This window comes from Leopardus geoffroyi, chromosome B1 (genome assembly GCF_018350155.1).
Source record: "Leopardus geoffroyi isolate Oge1 chromosome B1, O.geoffroyi_Oge1_pat1.0, whole genome shotgun sequence".
Classification (NCBI taxonomy): domain Eukaryota; kingdom Metazoa; phylum Chordata; class Mammalia; order Carnivora; family Felidae; genus Leopardus; species Leopardus geoffroyi.
The window spans coordinates 1234927-1249905 of record NC_059327.1 but is presented as its reverse complement, the minus strand read 5'-3'; the positions used below and the strand labels follow the sequence as shown (position 1 = coordinate 1249905).

At 67.0% G+C, this 14979-nt stretch overlaps 1 protein-coding gene across 11 annotated transcripts in view; it reads right to left on the bottom strand.

Moving 5' to 3' along the window:
- The window catches only part of ARHGEF10 (Rho guanine nucleotide exchange factor 10), a 116563-nt gene that overhangs the window by 88574 nt on the left and 13010 nt on the right, over positions 1-14979 (bottom strand). The window lies entirely within an intron of this gene.

The following is a 14979-nucleotide window of genomic DNA, read 5'->3' as shown; positions in this document are numbered from 1 at the left end:
GTCTCTGAACCCTGGGTCTAGGCCACATCTCCGCACACGTTTTCCTCTCTTTTTTGCAGATCCCGTTCCCGTACATGCGATCAGAGGAAACCCAAGTCTGAGAATGAGCGTGAAACCAGCCAAACTGTGAGGAGGTCAGTCCCCGGGCCCCGAGGCGGCCGTCCTGTAACCCCCCTCCCTGTTTACGAGGTTTAGGGTATCAAACACCTGCCCGGCTCCCACCAGAACGAGCCGGTGAAAATGTCCAGGCTCCACTGCAGCAAGGACAGCAGCAAGGGACAGTGACGACGGTGACAGTGCCCTGGCCGCCATCCGCCCACAGCGCGGAACATGCTGGAGGAACCAGGATGCAGCCCGCTGTCAACCCATGTGGCAGAAGGGACTGCTCGTGTGGGCTCTGGCGGGGCACCACTGACACTGCCCGCCCAGCCACGCACTGAACACACATAGGCCACACACCAGCCCCCACAGCAGCCACGACCTGGCCCCCGCACAGGTCCCACCTGGGCCATGCCCTAGCCACCCACAGGCCCCACACCAGCCCCACATGGGCCACACACCGGCCCCCACAGCAGCCACGAACTGGCCCCCGCACAGGTCCCACCTGGGCCATGCCCTAGCCACGCACAGGGCCCCACACCAGCCCCACACGGGCCACACGCCGGCCCCCACAGCAGCCACGAACCGGCCCCCACACAGGTCCCACCTGGGCCATGTCCTAGCCACGCACAGGGCCCCACACCGGCCCCACACCAGCCCCACACGGGCCACACACCGGCCCCCACAGCAGCCACGACCTGGCCCCCGCACAGGTCCCACCTGGGCCACACCCTAGCCACCCACAGGCCCCACACCAGCCACGCACAGGGCCCCACACCAGCCCCACATGGGCCACACGCCGGCCCCCACAGCAGCCACGAACCGGCCCCCACACAGGTCCCACCTGGGCCATGCCCTAGCCACCCACAGGCCCCACACCAGCCCCGCACGGGCCACACACCGGCCCCCACAGCAGCCACGAACTGGCCCCCGCACAGGTCCCACCTGGGCCACACCCTAGCCACCCACAGGGCCCCACACCAGCCCCACACGGGCCACACACCGGCCCCCACAGCAGCCACGAACTGGCCCCCACACAGGTCCCACCTGGGCCACACCCTACCCACCCACAGGCCCCACACCAGCCCCACACGGGCCACACGCCGGCCCCCACAGCAGCCACGAACCGGCCCCCACACAGGTCCCACCTGGGCCACGCCCTAGCCACGCACAGGGCCCCACACCAGCCCCACACGGGCCACACGCCGGCCCCCACAGCAGCCATGAACCGGCCCCCACACAGGTCCCACCTGGGCCACACCCTACCCACCCACAGGCCCCACACCAGCCCCACATGGGCCACACACCGGCCCCCACAGCAGCCACGAACTGGCCCCCGCACAGGTCCCACCTGGGCCACACCCTAGCCACCCACAGGCCCCACACCAGCCCCGCACGGGCCACACACCGGCCCCCACAGCAGCCACGAACCGGCCCCCACACAGGTCCCACCTGGGCCACACCCTAGCCACCCACAGGCCCCACACCAGCCCCACATGGGCCACACACCGGCCCCCACAGCAGCCACGAACTGGCCCCCGCACAGGTCCCACCTGGGCCACACCCTAGCCACCCACAGGCCCCACACCAGCCCCGCACGGGCCACACACCGGCCCCCACAGCAGCCACGAACTGGCCCCCGCACAGGTCCCACCTGGGCCATGCCCTAGCCACGCACAGGGCCCCACACCAGCCCCACACGGGCCACACACCGGCCCCCACAGCAGCCACGAACTGGCCCCCACACAGGTCCCACCTGGGCCACACCCTACCCACCCACAGGCCCCACACCAGCCCCACATGGGCCACACACCGGCCCCCACAGCAGCCACGAACTGGCCCCCGCACAGGTCCCACCTGGGCCACACCCTAGCCACCCACAGGCCCCACACCAGCCCCGCACGGGCCACACACCGGCCCCCACAGCAGCCACGAACCGGCCCCCACACAGGTCCCACCTGGGCCACACCCTAGCCACCCACAGGCCCCACACCAGCCCCACATGGGCCACACACCGGCCCCCACAGCAGCCACGAACTGGCCCCCGCACAGGTCCCACCTGGGCCACACCCTAGCCACCCACAGGCCCCACACCAGCCCCGCACGGGCCACACACCGGCCCCCACAGCAGCCACGAACAGGCCCCCGCACAGGTCCCACCTGGGCCATGCCCTAGCCACGCACAGGGCCCCACACCAGCCCCACACGGGCCACACACCGGCCCCCACAGCAGCCACGAACTGGCCCCCACACAGGTCCCACCTGGGCCACACCCTACCCACCCACAGGCCCCACACCAGCCCCACATGGGCCACACACCGGCCCCCACAGCAGCCACGAACTGGCCCCCGCACAGGTCCCACCTGGGCCACACCCTAGCCACCCACAGGCCCCACACCAGCCCCACATGGGCCACACGCCGGCCCCCACAGCAGCCACGAACTGGCCCCCACACAGGTCCCACCTGGGCCATGCCCTACCCACCCACAGGCCCCACACCAGTCCCACATGGGCCACACACCGGCCCCCACAGCAGCCACGAACTGGCCCCCGCACAGGTCCCACCTGGGCCACACCCTAGCCACCCACAGGCCCCACACCAGCCCCGCACGGGCCACACACCGGCCCCCACAGCAGCCACGAACCGGCCCCCACACAGGTCCCACCTGGGCCACACCCTAGCCACCCACAGGCCCCACACCAGCCCCACATGGGCCACACACCGGCCCCCACAGCAGCCACGAACTGGCCCCCGCACAGGTCCCACCTGGGCCACACCCTAGCCACCCACAGGCCCCACACCAGCCCCGCACGGGCCACACACCGGCCCCCACAGCAGCCACGAACTGGCCCCCGCACAGGTCCCACCTGGGCCATGCCCTAGCCACGCACAGGGCCCCACACCAGCCCCACACGGGCCACACACCGGCCCCCACAGCAGCCACGAACTGGCCCCCACACAGGTCCCACCTGGGCCACACCCTACCCACCCACAGGCCCCACACCAGCCCCACATGGGCCACACACCGGCCCCCACAGCAGCCACGAACTGGCCCCCGCACAGGTCCCACCTGGGCCACACCCTAGCCACCCACAGGCCCCACACCAGCCCCGCACGGGCCACACACCGGCCCCCACAGCAGCCACGAACCGGCCCCCACACAGGTCCCACCTGGGCCACACCCTAGCCACCCACAGGCCCCACACCAGCCCCACATGGGCCACACACCGGCCCCCACAGCAGCCACGAACTGGCCCCCGCACAGGTCCCACCTGGGCCACACCCTAGCCACCCACAGGCCCCACACCAGCCCCGCACGGGCCACACACCGGCCCCCACAGCAGCCACGAACTGGCCCCCGCACAGGTCCCACCTGGGCCATGCCCTAGCCACGCACAGGGCCCCACACCAGCCCCACACGGGCCACACACCGGCCCCCACAGCAGCCACGAACTGGCCCCCACACAGGTCCCACCTGGGCCACACCCTACCCACCCACAGGCCCCACACCAGCCCCACATGGGCCACACACCGGCCCCCACAGCAGCCACGAACTGGCCCCCGCACAGGTCCCACCTGGGCCACACCCTAGCCACCCACAGGCCCCACACCAGCCCCACATGGGCCACACGCCGGCCCCCACAGCAGCCACGAACTGGCCCCCACACAGGTCCCACCTGGGCCACACCCTACCCACCCACAGGCCCCACACCAGCCCCACATGGGCCACACACCGGCCCCCACAGCAGCCACGAACTGGCCCCCGCACAGGTCCCACCTGGGCCACACCCTAGCCACCCACAGGCCCCACACCAGCCCCACATGGGCCACACACCGGCCCCCACAGCAGCCACGAACTGGCCCCCGCACAGATCCCACCTGGGCCATGCCCTAGCCACGCACAGGGCCCCACACCAGCCCCACACGGGCCACACACCGGCCCCCACAGCAGCCACGAACCGGCCCCCACACAGGTCCCACCTGGGCCACACCCTAGCCACCCACAGGCCCCACACCAGCCCCACACGGGCCACACACCGGCCCCCACAGCAGCCACGAACTGGCCCCCGCACAGGTCCCACCTGGGCCATGCCCTAGCCACGCACAGGGCCCCACACCAGCCCCACACGGGCCACACACCGGCCCCCACAGCAGCCACGAACCGGCCCCCACACAGGTCCCACCTGGGCCACACCCTAGCCACCCACAGGCCCCACACCAGCCCCGCACGGGCCACACACCGGCCCCCACAGCAGCCATGAACTGGCCCCCGCACAGGTCCCACCTGGGCCACACCCTAGCCACCCACAGGCCCCACACCAGCCCCACACGGGCCACACGCCGGCCCCCACAGCAGCCACGAACCGGCCCCCACACAGGTCCCACCTGGGCCATGCCCTAGCCACGCACAGGGCCCCACACTGGTCATGCACAGGCCATGCACCGGTCACACACCAGCCACACATCAGCCACACATCAGCCCTGCACAGGCCACACCCCAGCCCCCAAAGTGGCCCCCACACGGGCCCACGTGGGCCACGCACCTGCCATGCGCCGGCCTCTCTCGCTTAGCATCTCCTTGCTGTGCACTTGGAAACACCACACCTCCGGAAAACAGGTTCCTTTTCAAAATGAGAAAACCAAGGCTTGGGGGTCCTGGAGGAACCCACCCACAGGGAGACCCAGGACAGACATGGACGCACACGCTGGGGCTGTGATCTCTGCTCCTTGCTCTCCTGCGGGCCACCAGGAGCCCCAGAGTGTCCGTATCTCTGAGCCCAAGCCTCCACCTGGAACGGAGGGACGGTACGGGCCTCAGCGGCTGTGGGGATCAGAACAGGGCCCAGCACACAGGGGACACTCGGTGAACGGCAGCAGGTGGTGGTCCAGCTACACTGCCCTCTGTCCTCTGTGAGACCATGTCCACCCCCAGGCCCTCTCCAGAGATCTGATACGACACACACTCAGTGGTGTCAACAGAGGCCACAGCAAAATTTGGCCAGAAACCAGAGTTAGGTCTCCAAACAACTCAGACAGACGTGCACGGACCACAGCGAACCCTCGGGAAAATAACGCGGGAGGAAGCACGTCTGGCCAAGAAGCTGCGGCGACCTCAGGTGACCTGCTCCCCAGGGACGGGGACACAGGAACCCAGACGCTAACAGGAACACCACGCCTGCCACGTCAGCAAATGTCCCTGCAACGTCCACCGTGGTCAAGGCACCGAAGTCGAGTCTGCAGGAGGTCACAGCCCGCAGCCTGCGGGTCTGCAGCCCTGCAGGAGGTCACACGCGCTCTGCTGGCCCAGCTGGCACGGACACCAGAGGGTCCACCTGCTCTGGGGCAGCGGTGCCAGGAGGGGCAGGGTACGTGACAGGCTGCAGGAATCACGCAGGCCTCCGCAGCACGAGGGGGGGAGGGCCTTCACCCTCAAATGAAGACACATTCCAGAGACGAGCCTGCAAATCTCCCTGGAGTGCGCCAGCCATGACCCGTCATGACGTACATGAGGCCGTCGAGGGCGCGGGGGGCTCTCACCGGTGCTGCTCACACAGGGAAACGCCAGGCTGGTCCCAACACTGGACCCGGCCCCTCCCGGCGCACCAAGACCCCGCAGGCATCGGGGGGAACAGGAAAGAAGAGACATCCGCGGGAAGAGGGGCCAACGGATGCCACAGTCATGGGAGGAAGCGAGGAAAAGAAGGGAAACTGGTATTTTTAGCCATCTGAGAGGTGAGTGGACCAGGGCTTCCGGCTCCTAGGCATTCTCTCCACAGACCAGGGACACACATCCTGCACTCTTAGCTGCAGAGGACAACATTCCCACGTGGCAGAGCCCACGGGAGCCAGAGGGGCTCTCGGGCTTTAGAGCAAAGCACAGCTTTCTATGCGGTATGATCTCTGCACACGTTCTCCTCCCGCATGAGACGTGCTGGAGGCCGGCCATAAAAAGGCATCCTTCCCGGTGGGGACAAAGCGGTGGCGTGGCTGCTGGGGTCCCTCAGCCACATCGACCAGCCACACCCTCTTCGTCTTAACCCGATTCTCTTCTCTCCATCATACGCCCTACTCGGCTTCCAAACTCTTTAAACCTCGGTGCACAAATCTCATTAATGCGAATCGTTTGTCCTTAAGACACATCAGAACAGAGTCCAGTCGGGCTTTTCCCACGGGTAACCGCGGCACAACACGAGAACTGCCCCGACGCCCGGCCCGCCGACCAGCACGGCTCACGCCCACAGGGTACCGGCTGCACACAGGACCCGTTCCAAGCAAGCCCGGGGCTCGCTCACCGTGCGCCCGAGCTGGGGCTGGAGCCCGGGGGCCCCTGTGCCGCGATCTGTGCTCCGGTAGCCGGTGAGCGCCAGGCAGATGGCAGAGTGCCCGGTGACGGTTTGCTTCCAAGATCAGCGTCCACAGGAAGCCGTGCTCCTGAGAAGGAAATGTTCTAGGCAGCAAACGCACAAGTCGGCTTCCGGAAGTCACAGAGGCACTGACCGTGCCTGCAGCCTGCCCGGGCACCGTGTCTGCACCCCCGGGCCCTCCAGGCCCCCCGCAGCCAAGCAGGTTCTGAAGCCACTTCTCTGCACCATCGGGTGCCTGACAGTGGACACCCTCCCCGGGTGCCCTCTGGGATGGCAGACGGCGTTCTGGGGACTGGTCCGGGCTGCAGCCCACTCTGCCCGAGACCGACCCGGGGACACGGGACAAGAGTCGCTTACACGATGCCGTCCTCCGACGGACAGAGCATGAGATGACTCCAGTCCGGGCTGTGTTACTGCTGTCACTCTCCAATTTCGGCATCCTAATGAGAGATTGTATCGTGCACCCAGATTGCGGTTTTCGACCAAACGATGACGCATCCATTCACAGCAGTGGCCAGAGGTCAAGCGCTGCAGGAGGATTTTGTGCCACGGGTCTGGAGGCCATGTGGCTCCATGTCACAAGATGGTTTCCCAGGCCAGGGAACACCCCAGATCGCTTCCCTTGCCTTCTGCGACATCACGGAAATAGACTTGAACCTTTACTCCCGTGGCATTTTTGTGTGTGTGTCCTGCACGATCCGCGGAGATGCACAAGGTAGCATCTGGGGCCGGTGGGCAGCAGGATGCTGAGGCACAGGGGGCCGGTGCTTCCTGCGGCTCGTACCCTGTGACCGCAGCAACGCTGAGGTCTGGAATCTGAGGACTGCGGCACTCTCGCAACCTAGGCCCCTTCCCCCGAGAAGCAGGTGAATCAGCAGCAGAGGGCTGGGGGCCGGACTCTGCCGACACCCTGCCGTCCTGACCCCTCCGGGCTGGACCAGGCTCTGCTGTTTGCGCCTCGGTGTCCTCAGCTGTGCCACCCGCCCGAGGGCCACTGGGGGTGAGACGACCCCATGTCCGCGAGGCTGAGGCAGCGCCCCGGAGGGGACAGGCTCTCGGCGCATCGGGCTCAGCTCTGCTAGCACACGGCACCCCATGCACAGTGCACTCCGGGCTCGGCTCCCCGACACCCACCCCAACGGTCTCCCCACTCTCTGGGTGGGCCTCCACCCGAGCCCGCCGCCACCAATCGTGCCGGGATCAGAGCACCTGCCAGCGTCCCAGACTAAGGGGCTGGCTCAGAACATCGGCGCAGAGCCCGGGTGGGGCAGGGAGCCTCGGGGCCCCGTCCCTCAGGTCTAGGGGGAGGCGGCCCCGAGGACAGAGCCAGGGGCCAGGGGCTGAGGGGCCAGGGGGCCAGGGGGCTGAGGGGCCAGGGGGCTGGACGCTGAGCCATCGGCGTGAGCCAGGAAATCCCGGGTGCTCACAGCAGGTGCGCTCAGTTTGGTACTGGAACCAGGAGCCTCTGGGTCGGCGTCACGGCCGTAAGGCTGTCCCTCAACAGAGACCACGAGGGGAGAAGGGAGAGCACCCGAGAGCTCAGCGAGCACGTCCTGCTGGAATGGCAGGGTCTACATTTAACCAGATTCCACAGCAGACCAAACACGTCAGCCCCCCGTCCTCACGTTTCCAGACTTTTAAGTAGAGGTAATGCTCACACAAAAGGGGAGGGGTGGGGAGGAAAGAGGGTTTTCTCTGACACCTGCAGGGAACGTCGCTGTCCACCTGGCACTTCCGTCCCGTGATCGCCTGGATTTTACCGCCGGGGCGACAGTGAGGCATCATCTCGTCAAGGCTACGCGGGGGGCAGGTGTCTGCGCATTTCCGACCGTAAGAAATGTGCCCGAGTCACACTGTCGCCAGCCCTGAGATCTCTTCCCTCCCGCACCCACTGGCCCAAATAGAAGTAAAAGAGAAGCAAATGTACAGGGATCAACGGCTATCAGAGAACCTGAGGCACCGGCCGCTCACCGGCTCTTTCCCACTCGCCCCTGCTTCAGGGAAGGGAAGTGAGGTCTCCCCGGAGGGCGTGCGCCCCTAGCCAGAGGCTGGACCCTGCATCCCATCTGCCGTCCCCAGTTCACGCCAGCCATCTCCACGCAGGCCACCTCCATGCAGCCTCTCCCGGCACTCCCCCTGCAAACTCTGATCCCTCTCTCTGCCCTCCCTCCCACGGCTGCACCCCTCCTGCATGGCCTCAGTTCCCAGCCACAGGAGGGGACACTTCTCACCTGTGGAAAAGGACAACGCCCAGCCTCAGCACAACGAAGCATCACCACAAGGAAATCCTAATAGGAGCAGCCCACTTGGGGGCCCAAGGACACAGAATCCGGGCGTCCTGGGAAGGAACTAAGGACAGGGTGGGGACCAGAGGCTGGAGAAGCAGGGCAGACAGCCCAGCCAGGACTGCACTTTGACTGAAAGTGTCCAGGAATGGAGCGCAGCCCACACGCGCGCTGCCCCTCTGCCTGCCCTCCAGGCCCTCCTGCCCTTCCCCCTGGCCCCTGCAGCTCACCAGTTTGTTCGCCTCCCAGGACCTCTGCACCTCTGCCTCCTTCCCCCTCCCAGGACCTCTGCACCCCTGCCTCCTTCCCCTTCCCAGGACCTCTGCAGCCCTGCCTCCTTCCCTCCTCCTAGGACCTCTGCACTCCTGCCCCCTTCCCCCTCCCAGGACCTCTGCACCCCTGCCTCCTTCCCTCTCCCAGGACCTCTGCACCCCTGCCTCCTTCCGCCTCCCAGGACCTCTGCACCCCTGCCTCCTTCCCTCTCCCAGGACCTCTGCACCCCTGGCTCCTTCCACCCACCCAGAACCTCTGCAACCCTGCCTCCTTCCCCCTCCAAGGACCTCTGCACCCCTGCCTCCTTCCCCCTCCCAGGACCTCTGCACTCCTGCCTCCTTCCCCCTCCCAGGACCTCTGCACCCCTGCCTCCTTCCCTCTCCCAGGACCTCTGCACCCCTGCCTCCTTCCCTCCTCCTAGGACCTCTGCACCCCTGCCTCCTTCCACCCACCCAGAACCTCTGCACCCCTGCCTCCTTCCACCCACCCAGGACCTCTGCACCCCTGCCTCCTTTCCCCTCCCAGGACCCTGCACCCCTGCCTCCTTCCACCCACCCAGGATCTCTGTACCCCGCCTCTTTCCCCCTCCCAGGACCTCTGCACTCCTGCCTCCTTCCCTCCTCCCAGGACCTCTGCACCCCTGCCTCCATCCCCCTCCCAGGACCTCTGCACCCCTGCCTCCTTCCCTCCTCCTAGGACCTCTGCACCCCTGCCTCCTTCCCCCTCCCAGGACCTCTGCACCCCTGCCTCCTTCTACCCACCCAGGACCTCTGCACCCCTGCCTCCTTCCCCCTCCCAGGATCTCTGCACCCCTGCCTCCTTCCCCCTCCCAGGACCTCTACACTCCTGCCTCCTTCCCTCCTCCCAGGACCTCTGCACCCCTGCCTCCATCCCCCTCCCAGGACCTCTGCACCCCTGCCTCCTTCCACCCACCCAGAACCTCTGCACCCCTACCTCCTTCCCCCTCCCAGGACCTCTGCACCCCTGCCTCCTTCTACCCACCCAGGACCTCTGCACCCCTGCCTCCTTTCCCCTCCCAGGACCTCTGCACCCCTGACTCCTTCCACCCAACTAGGACCTCTGCACCCCGGCATCCTTCCCCTCCCAGGACTTCTGCACCCCTGCCTCCTTGCACCCACCCAGAAACTCTGTACCCCGCCTCTCTCCCCCTCCCAGGAACTCTGCACCCCTGCCTCCTTCCTCCTTCCAGGATCTCTGCACCCCTGCGTCCTTCCACCTCCCAGGACCTCTGCACTCCTGCCTCCTTCCCTCCTCCTAGGACCTCTGCGCCCCTGCCTCCTTCCCCCTCCCAGGATCTCTGCACCACTGCCTCCTTCCCTCCTCCCAGGACTTCTGCACCCCTGCCTCCTTCCGCCCACCCAGAAACTCTGTACCCCGCCTCTTTCCCCCTCCCAGGATCTCTGCGCCCCTGCCTCCTTCCCCCTCCCAGGATCTCTGCACCCCTGCCTCCTTCCCCCTCCCAGGACCTCTGCACCCCTGCCTCCTTCCCCCTCCCAGGACCTCTGCACTCCTGCCTCTTTCCACCTCCCAGGACCTCTGCACCCCTGCCTCCTTCCCTCTCCCAGGACCTCTGCACCCCTGCCTCCTTCCCTCCTCCTAGGACCTCTGTACCCCTGCCTCCTTCCACCCACCCAGAACCTCTGCACCCCTGCCTCCTTCCACCCACCCAGGACCTCTGCACCCCTGCCTCCTTTCCCCTCCCAGGACCCCTGCACCCCTGCCTCCTTCCACCCACCCAGGATCTCTGTACCCCGCCTCTTTCCCCCTCCCAGGATCTCTGCACCCCTGCCTCCTTCCCCCTCCCAGGATCTCTGCACCTCTGCCTCCTTCCGCCCACCCAGAAACTCTGCACCCCTGCCTCCTTCCCCCTCCCAGGATCTCTGCACCCCTGCCTCCTTCCCTCCTCCTAGGACCTCTGCACCCCTGCCTCCTTCCCTCCTCCTAGGACCTCTGCACCCCTGCCTCCTTCCACCCACCCAGAACCTCTGCACCCCTGCCTCCTTCCCCCTCCCAGGACCTCTGCACCCCTGCCTCCTTCCCCCCCCAGGACCTCTGCACTCCTGCCTCCTTCCCTCCTCCTAGGACCTCTGCACCCCTGCCTCCTTCCCCCTCCCAGGACCTCTGCACCCCTGCCTCCTTCCACCCACCCAGGACCTCTGCACCCCTGCCTCCTTTCCCCTCCCAGGACCTTTGCACCCCTGACTCCTTCCACCCAACTAGGACCTCTGCACCCTTGCATCCTTCCCCCTCCCAGGACTTCTGCACCCCTGCCTCCTTGTACCCACCCAGAAACTCTGTACCCCGCCTCTCTCCCCCTCCCAGGATCTCTGCACCCCTGCCTCCTTCCACCTCCCAGGATCTCTGCACCCCTGCGTCCTTCCACCTCCCAGGACCTCTGCACTCCTGCCTCCTTCCCTCCTCCTAGGACCTCTGCACCCCTGCCTCCTTCCCCCTCCCAGGACCTCTGCACCCCTGCCTCCTTCCCTCTCCCAGGACCTCTGCACCCCTGCCTCCTTCCCTCCTCCTAGGACCTCTGCACCCCTGCCTCCTTCCACCCACCCAGAACCTCTGCACCCCTGCCTCCTCCCCCTCCCAGGACCTCTGCACCCCTGCCTCCTTCCACCCACCCAGGACCTCTGCACCCCTGCCTCCTTTCCCCTCCCAGGACCTCTGCACCCCTGACTCCTTCCACCCAACTAGGACCTCTGCACCCCTGCATCCTTCCCCCTCCCAGGACTTCTGCACCCCTGCCTCCTTGCACCCACCCAGAAACTCTGTACCCCGCCTCTCTCCCCCTCCCAGGATCTCTGCACCCCTGCCTCCTTCCTCCTCCCAGGATCTCTGCACCCCTGCGTCCTTCCACCTCCCAGGACCTCTGCACTCCTGCCTCCTTCCCTCCTCCTAGGACCTCTGCGCCCCTGCCTCCTTCCCCCTCCCAGGATCTCTGCACCCCTGCCTCCTTCCCTCCTCCCAGGACTTCTGCACCCCTGCCTCCTTCCGCCCACCCAGAAACTCTGTACCCCGCCTCTTTACCCCTCCCAGGATCTCTGCACCCCTGCCTCCTTCCCCCTCCCAGGATCTCTGCACCCCTGCCTCCTTCCCCCTCCCAGGACCTCTGCACCCCTGCCTCCTTCCCCCTCCCAGGACCTCTGCACTCCTGCCTCTTTCCACCTCCCAGGACCTCTGCACCCCTGCCTCCTTCCCTCTCCCAGGACCTCTGCACCCCTGCCTCCTTCCCTCCTCCTAGGACCTCTGTACCCCTGCCTCCTTCCACCCACCCAGAACCTCTGCACCCCTGCCTCCTTCCACCCACCCAGGACCTCTGCACCCCTGCCTCCTTTCCCCTCCCAGGACCCCTGCACCCCTGCCTCCTTCCACCCACCCAGGATCTCCGTACCCCGCCTCTTCCCCCCTCCCAGGATCTCTGCACCCCTGCCTCCCCCCCCTCCCAGGATCTCTGCACCTCTGCCTCCTTCCGCCCACCCAGAAACTCTGCACCCCTGCCTCCTTCCCCCTCCCAGGATCTCTGCACCCCTGCCTCCTTCCCCCTCCCAGGATCTCTGCACCCCTGCCTCCTTCCCTCCTCCTAGGACCTCTGCACCCCTGCCTCCTTCCCTCCTCCTAGGACCTCTGCACCCCTGCCTCCTTCCACCCACCCAGAACCTCTGCACCCCTGCCTCCTTCCCCCTCCCAGGACCTCTGCACCCCTGCCTCCTTCCCCCTCCCAGGACCTCTGCACTCCTGCCTCCTTCCCTCCTCCTAGGACCTCTGCACCCCTGCCTCCTTCCCCCTCCCAGGACCTCTGCACCCCTGCCTCCTTCCACCCACCCAGGACCTCTGCACCCCTGCCTCCTTTCCCCTCCCAGGACCTCTGCACCCCTGACTCCTTCCACCCAACTAGGACCTCTGCACCCTTGCATCCTTCCCCCTCCCAGGACTTCTGCACCCCTGCCTCCTTGTACCCACCCAGAAACTCTGTACCCCGCCTCTCTCCCCCTCCCAGGATCTCTGCACCCCTGCCTCCTTACTCCTCCCAGGATCTCTGCACCCCTGCGTCCTTCCACCTCCCAGGACCTCTGCACTCCTGCCTCCTTCCCTCCTCCTAGGACCTCTGCACCCCTGCCTCCTTCCCCCTCCCAGGACCTCTGCACCCCTGCCTCCTTCCCCCTCCCAGGACCTCTGCACTCCTGCCTCCTTCCCTCCTCCTAGGACCTCTGCACCCCTGCCTCCTTCCCTCCTCCTAGGACCTCTGTACCCCTGCCTCCTTCCACCCACCCAGAACCTCTGCACCCCTGCCTCCTTCCACCCACCCAGGACCTCTGCACCCCTGCCTCCTTTCCCCTCCCAGGACCCCTGCACCCCTGCCTCCTTCCACCCACCCAGGATCTCTGTACCCCGCCTCTTTCCCCCTCCCAGGATCTCTGCACCCCTGCCTCCTTCCCCCTCCCAGGATCTCTGCACCCCTGCCTCCTTCCACCTCCCAGGACTTCTGCACCCCTGCCTCCTTCCGCCCACCCAGAAACTCTGTACCCCGCCTCTTTACCCCTCCCAGGATCTCTGCACCCCTGCCTCCTTCCCCCTCCCAGGATCTCTGCACCCCTGCCTCCTTCCCCCTCCCAGAATCTCTGCACCCCTGCCTCCTTCCCTCCTCCTAGGACCTCTGCACCCCTGCCTCCTTCCACCCACCCAGAACCTCTGCACCCCTGCCTCCTTCCCCCTCCCAGGACCTCTGCACCCCTGCCTCCTTCCCCCTCCCAGGACCTCTGCACTCCTGCCTCCTTCCCTCCTCCTAGGACCTCTGCACCCTTGCCTCCTTCCACCCACCCAGAACCTCTGCAACCCAGCCTCCTTCCCTCCTCCTAGGACCTCTGCACCCCTGCCTCCTTCCCCCTCCCAGGACCTCTGCACTCCTGCCTCCTTTCCTCCTCCTAGGACCTCTGCACCACTGCCTCCTTCCCCCTCCCAGGACCTCTGCACCCCTGCCTCCTTCCCTCTCCCAGGACCTCTGCACCCCTGCCTCCTTCCCTCCTCCTAGGACCTCTGCACCCCTGCCTCCTTCCACCCACCCAGAACCTCTGCACCCCTGCCTCCTTCCCCCTCCCAGGACCTCTGCACCCCTGCCTCCTTCCACCCACCCAGGACCTCTGCACCCCTGCCTCCTTTCCCCTCCCAGGACCTCTGCACCCCTGACTCCTTCCACCCAACTAGGACCTCTGCACCCCTGCATCCTTCCCCCTCCCAGGACTTCTGCACCCCTGCCTCCTTGCACCCACCCAGAAACTCTGTACCCCGCCTCTCTCCCCCTCCCAGGATCTCTGCACCCCTGCCTCCTTCCCCCTCCCAGGATCTCTGCACCCCTGCCTCCTTCCCCCTCCCAGGATCTCTGCACCCCTGCCTCCTTCCCCCTCCCAGGACCTCTGCACCCCTGCCTCCTTCCCCCTCCCAGGACCTCTGCACCCCTGCCTCCTTCCCCCTCCCAGGACCTCTGCACTCCTGCCTCCTTCCCTCCTCCTAGGACCTCTGCACCCCTGCCTCCTTCCCCCTCCCAGGACCTCTGCACCCCTGCCTCCTTCCACCCACCCAGGACCTCTGCACCCCTGCCTCCTTTCCCCTCCCAGGACCTCTGCACCCGACTCCTTCCACCCAACTAGGACCTCTGCACCCCTGCCTCCTTCCCCCTCCCAGGACTTCTGCACCCCTGCCTCCTTCCCTCTCCCAGGACCTCTGCACCCCTGCGTCCTTCCACCCACCCAGGATCTCTGTACCCCGCCTCTCTCCCCCTCCCAGGATCTCTGCACCCCTGCCTCCTTCCTCCTCCCAGGATCTCTGCACCCCTGCGTCCTTCCACCTCCCAGGACCTCTGCACTCCTGCCTCCTTCCCTCCTCCTAGGACCTCTGCACCCCTGCCTCCTTCCCCCTCCCAGGACCTCTGCAC